Consider the following 6,000-nt stretch of genomic DNA (forward strand, 5'->3'; position numbering starts at 1 on the left):
TAGTCGTGTTCTTGCAATGGGTATACGCTTAGTTGCCCAATTGGTGATTGAATCTTCACTTAGTTGATAAATCAGTATGGAACATAATGGATGAAATAGGTGTGTTGCGTTCACTTAGTTCGCAATTATGATAGCATGATTGGTCTTCACTTAGTTGGTTAATTCATGATGGATTAGAGGTTAGAGTAGTTTATTCATGAGATTTCTGCACTTTAATTGTCATGTTGCTGCTCTAATTTGGCTCAATATTCAATATGTTTTGTGCTTGCGATTGGTATACGCTTAATTGCCTAATTGGTGTTTAATCTTCGCTTAGTTGATTGGGTTGTATGGTGCACAATTAATTAGATTTGTGCATTACATTCATCTAGTTTGAAATTTTGAAGACCGGATTAGCCTTCACTTAGTTGGGTAATTCGTGTTGGATTTGGGTTAGAGTATTGTGTAATTGTTGTTAATCTGTGATTGGAATCATGTAATTGAGTTAGTGATCAACCATTTTAGATTTGTGTTTACCAACCGTTTTCAACTAGTGTTCAATTCGTGTTTTAGTTGTTTCTTTTGCATCCATAAACTGTCCACAACCCCCTCCCCCCAAAGTGTTTGACTTAATTCCTGAACCACACTTGGTCCTTCAGAGACGACCTAGGAGTCACTTCCTAGTATTATACTGCACTTAATTGAGCATTAAATTTGAATCGGGTACGACCACGATCAGTGGGTTTGGTTTGGTTGGGTTGGGTTGGTTTTGTGTTGGGTTGAGTTGGGTTCGATTCGGTTTGGTTCGGTTCTATTTGGTTGGGTTTAGTTAGGGTGGTTGGGTTGATTTCGGTTGGGGTTGGGGTTGGGTTGGATTTGGTTTGGTTCAATTCGATTGGGCTCGGTTTTTTTGGGTTGGGTTGGGTTGGGTTTAGTGTTGTCAAAATGAGTTGAAACTCGTGAGCCAACCCAGCTCACCACGGGTTTGAGTCGGGTTGGGTTGGAAAAAAATACAAATTTTTTTATGCGAGCCAATTTTGACCCGACTCACTAAGAACTCAGCTCACACGGGTTGAACCCGTGGTGGGTCGGGTTGGCTCACCAACCCACCTATTTTTTTAATTAAATTAATTATTCAAATTCTATTTTTTTTATTAAAATCAAATTAATTATTCAAAATGCACACCTTTACTTAGCAATAGAGCCTTTCGCACTGCTGTCTTTCCAAAAGTTTCCATGTGCAAATAAAACCCAAAGATTATAGATTGGATAATATTATAGATGGAGATAAAGAAAAAGATGCTTCAAGAGAGCATAATATTATGGATTTATTCATTCATGACTCCAATTTAATAGATGAATAATATTATGGATTGGATAATTCAGGAATATATCATTTGTTTTATCTTGTTTTTAGACCTATCTACATGACAGTTTTATCTTGTGCTATATATTTTTGTTACAGCTATATGTAGTTTCTTGGTGAAACGATTGTGTATGTCTCATTAAACTAAATTGATAAAATTTTATGCTTGATAGCTTAGAATATATATAACAATATATTTCTTTTGTTTCATTTTATTTTATATCAATCAATTGGTCTAATTATCACTGTTTCAATTTGATCGATCAAAGTAACGTATTATAAGAATATGAGAAGAAGAGGATGAAAAAAAAACTAATTAAGTGAGCCAACCCGTTTAACCCATTAACCCGTGGTGGGTCGGATCGGGTTCGAATTTTTTCGACTCGCTAATAAATGAGTCGGGTTGGGTTGGCTCACTAAGTGGCCAACCCGTGGTGTGTCGGGTCGAGTCGGGTCGGATTACCCGTTTTGACAACTCTAGTTGTGTTAGGTTGGGTTGGTTCGAACTTGGACACCCCGGTTGAAGCCCTTCCGGATGTCAAAAATACGCGTATGAGTACTCGAATCAAAGCTCTTCTCGAGGGTTTTGTGGTGGGTGGTGGCCACTGAGACTCTGTCGAGGACGATGTCGACGATGTTGGCGAGACGCTTCTGCTCATTGAGAGGAACGCTGAGCTTGTCAAAGTAGCGGAGGAGTTCAGGATCGGCGTCTTGGAGGGATTATAGAGGGTGTTTCTTCTTAGGAGCCGAGTAGTAGTAGATATCGCGGTTGCGGAGGATTTCAAGGATCTTCTCGTCGGGGGAAATGGCGGTTGCGACAATCTCCTTCACCTCAACACGCATCGTAACATGGCGCGACAGTTTTGGGGGGACAATGGATTTGGGGTGGCGCGTGGGTTGTAGAGGTAAGGGGGAGATGGAGAGGTCATTGCAGTGAGAAGAGACACCACATATGAGGTTTGGTTTGACACAAATAAGGTTTAATCAAATAAATCCACATAATAACCTGTTACTTTGCCATGTGCTTCTTAAATCCTAGCTCAACATGCCATCAGGCAACAAAATTAAGGGCGTTCAAAACAATTAACGACAATGTCATAATTGACTCGATTTTACATAAGAAGGCAACTCATTGAATTCTTTGAAAATACGAGGACCTAATTGACATGAATCTGCACAAATAGAGACCTTTGAAATGATTAAACCTAATTAAAATAGTAATTCATGTCAAAGCTGATGACATTCTATTTTACTTTATAACATGAACTTTTTACAAGTTGATAATTTCTTGATATTTTAGAGTCTTACATCCCTCACCTTTAAAATTTTTGTCCCCCTCATTTCACGAATCTATCATGCATTTGGATAATTTGTTCACGTATAAAACATTATACGATTATTGTCGATAATTTTATTCTCAAACACATAAACACAAACATTTCTGAGATAAACTACCAATAAAACAATAAGGAAGATTAAAAATAAATAATACAATGTAATAGAGGTTTATTTCGAGTGGTTTTAAAAAACTGGGAAATTTTGGTTGTTTTATTAAAATCTCCATATAAATTAAAAATATTTTTTTTTTGTTAAAAAACTTTTCCTATAGTTTCCCTTAATTTTTGCCGCTTATATTTTCCCTCCCTCCTTTTTGCCCGCTTATATTTTTCCTCCCTCGTTCTTGCCCCTTATATTTTCCATCCGACCTTCTTCCCTCTATCTCTCCATCTTCTCCAAAACAGAGCTATTTCATCTTCTTCTCTTTCACAACTCTGTAACCAACCGACCGAGAAGGCCAACCATCACATCTCTAACCTCACCAACACCGTAGGTTTCGTTCGCCCTCTTAGTTTCTTTTTCCCAAATTGTTTTTCATCTTACAATTTACTTTGCAGTCTCTCAATCCTATCTCTAACCCTAACACCCAACCTTCCAATCTTCCTTTTGATCCTTCATCTCTCAGGTAAATCCCACAAAAGGACCAGTGATTGTAAATTTACACAATCTTTTTAATTCTTTTTACTTCTGACTTTGATCTCTCTGATTCTGTGTATTGTTCAACAGGTATGGATTTAGTGAAGAAGTGGTTGAATGTCCTGGTATGTTTGTTCTTCTCTTTAATATAATTTTCTCATATCTATCTCCGTGATGTTGCTTGTTTAGAGTTTGAATTGCTTGCTTTTGTTTTAATCCATTTGTTTTTTTCTCTCCATTCGGTGGTTATATACTCCTTTTATTAAACCATAAAATTGGGATAATGTCATACGACAGTTGCGGTAACGCACTAAGGGATAAAGGGTAGGGCTCCAATTAAAAGCTTCTCAAACTATGTTGTCGCATTCGAATGTGCTTTCTGGAATCTCTTATGTTAGAATGAAAATAGGGAAGTTATCAAGTAGAAATTTGTAAATTTTTTTGTAAATTTTTGTTCCAACAAAGCACTTGGTAAAACATCAAGTAGAAATTTGTTCAGAAATCAAAGCCCGTGCGAGAACTGTGACTTTTTAGTTGGAAAAGAATGTGATTAATTGGTTATGATAATTTTGTTTGCTTTTGGTTCTTTTCTAATAAAGCTTTATGAAATCATGGTTAATGGGGGTATATCTAAGTCTCTTTCACTATTCTTGAAGTATGAATGATGCTTTTGGCGAAATGTAATTTTCCTAGGAGTATGATTTCTCTACTAAGCTTGTCTTTAGATTGTTGGTTTAATCACCTGATTAAATTTAGTGCGTTGACAACATATTGGCCTTCAAAAGTTCTGGTTTGTGGGTTCTGGTTCCTCCCTATTGAATGGCACTTTACGTGTAAGAAATGCAGAGATATTTCCGTACATTATTCATCAGCTCATCAATATGCTAAAGATGACTTGTGTGCCAGTCATTTAGAATTGCAAAACTTTATAAAGACTGCATCAATTTTTATTGGAGTCAGTTCTATTGGAAGGTACCATTTCCCACATTCCAATTCATGTTAAACCCATGCCTCCTCTCACATTGGATTGGTGTTCAACGTGAAGGAATGGTGATTCAAATTCAGCTTTAGTCTTTATTTGTATATTTTTTACTAATTTTTTGTATTTACTTGCAGCATGAGTTTCTTAAAAGACCCATATGCATTTATATGCATTTTTCAGACTGTCCTGAGTTCCATAAATTACAGATTTATTCTATTTACAGCAGGATATGAACCCTTAGAGTCAATTGTTCGTAGCATTTCTACCACCGAAGCACCATTTGAGCTGAAAAATTGCAGCGACGATTGTGTTCCTCTAGTAATGGGCGACTCTTGTGTTTTTTCGGGTGAGTTTTCCTTGGTTCTTTTACTACAAAAAACATCTGAAGGGGGCTCCCTTTTTAATGGAATAACTTGGATTTGGCATTCAATATTTTAGATTTAATTAAATTTGGATTTCTGATATAGTTTAGTGTCACTTAAAGTTGAGATTATGTTTTCTTACCTTCTTATCTCCTCTGATATTAAGAAAAGTTAATGTTCCCTTTCCAAATTTTTTTAAATGAAAGCAAAATTCTAGAAGAGTGACATGTTTTTTTATATAACGTGAATAGTTCTGTACCATACGGTTGGCTTTTCCCAAAGTGTGCTGCTGTAATTCGCAGGTAGAATAATTTGTAGGGTTGGGCACAATTAATTTAAAAACTGTAAACTATAGAGGAGCCTAGCTCTGGGCAGTAGGATTGGTTATCTTGCTGTGTTTTCCTCTTTTGCGAATAATCTTAGACCTTTCGCATATTTCATTAATCTATTCTCCTTTCTTGTTTGTTCCAGCGTTAGATCTGTATCAAGTAGTCAAGGCAAAGTCAAGATCCATATGCCCACATTTGAAAAAAAAATGGTTTAATATGGTATAAAAAGTTTAGTTGATTCCCCAGTTCTTATCGGTTACTAATTTCACACTTGAGTTATGTAATCCTTATAAGTTGGAAATTTAACATTGATTGGTGATATCATCAAACTAGTGTATTAAAGTATGGTGGGGTTAACCCTTACCCCATGAGCTAGTTTTTTGGAGTTGAGTTAGGCTCAAATCCAAATTTCTGAGTATGCTGTTTTCTATAATTGTTTCATTATTTAGTAACATAAACAGTCTATTGTCTTCTCTGTTCTTTTATTCTTTCTTTTTTTTTTTAATTTTGTTATATTCTGGTGCCATTTTTTTTCAAATTGGTGTCAGAGCTTATTGCTCATCATTTCTTGGTTTTGATAGTGATTACTGTCTGGTTTACTAGTATTAGGCTTTATATACATGATATTAAATATTAGGTGATAAAACGTGATATTAGGTGATAAAGCCTTTTAGTCTTCCATTAATGGTCCACTGATCAACATTTCATTGCATTTAAATTCAGCACAATGTTATATATTAAATATTTCAGTTGGTCTGTGAAAGATGATTATATTAACCAATATTTAGATTAGAGACCATTCTCCGTAATTATGACTAATGGGCCTAAGTGAGATGAGTTTTATTTTTAAGTGTGAAAACCTAAGTTAGTTGAAAGGTTTACACCATTCTATGTTTAATCATGTTGACACAAAGAAAATGGTTTTATATGCGCTGGTGATGTGGCCACCCTGCTTCGATGTCATAGTGTATCTAGCCATTGAAATTTCCAATAATTGAAATTAAGTTA

General features: G+C 35.6%; 1 long non-coding RNA gene across 2 annotated transcripts; it reads left to right on the top strand.

Moving 5' to 3' along the window:
- Positions 1–3,012: 3,012 nt before the first annotated feature.
- Positions 3,013–5,465, top strand: LOC148205291 (uncharacterized). Of its 2 annotated transcripts, XR_015783229.1 has the most exons (5): positions 3,014–3,172; positions 3,241–3,308; positions 3,410–3,444; positions 4,525–4,647; positions 5,135–5,465. It is a non-coding gene; the product is annotated as an uncharacterized LOC148205291 (long non-coding RNA). The 2 variants fall into 2 exon arrangements; XR_015783228.1 differs by having other exon boundaries at positions 3,013–3,308.
- The last annotated feature ends 535 nt before the right edge of the window (positions 5,466–6,000 follow it).

The sequence above is a fragment of the Vigna umbellata genome, chromosome 1, assembly GCF_029865625.1.
Source record: "Vigna umbellata cultivar VRB3 chromosome 1, Vumbellata_1.0, whole genome shotgun sequence".
In the NCBI taxonomy this organism is placed as follows: domain Eukaryota; kingdom Viridiplantae; phylum Streptophyta; class Magnoliopsida; order Fabales; family Fabaceae; genus Vigna; species Vigna umbellata.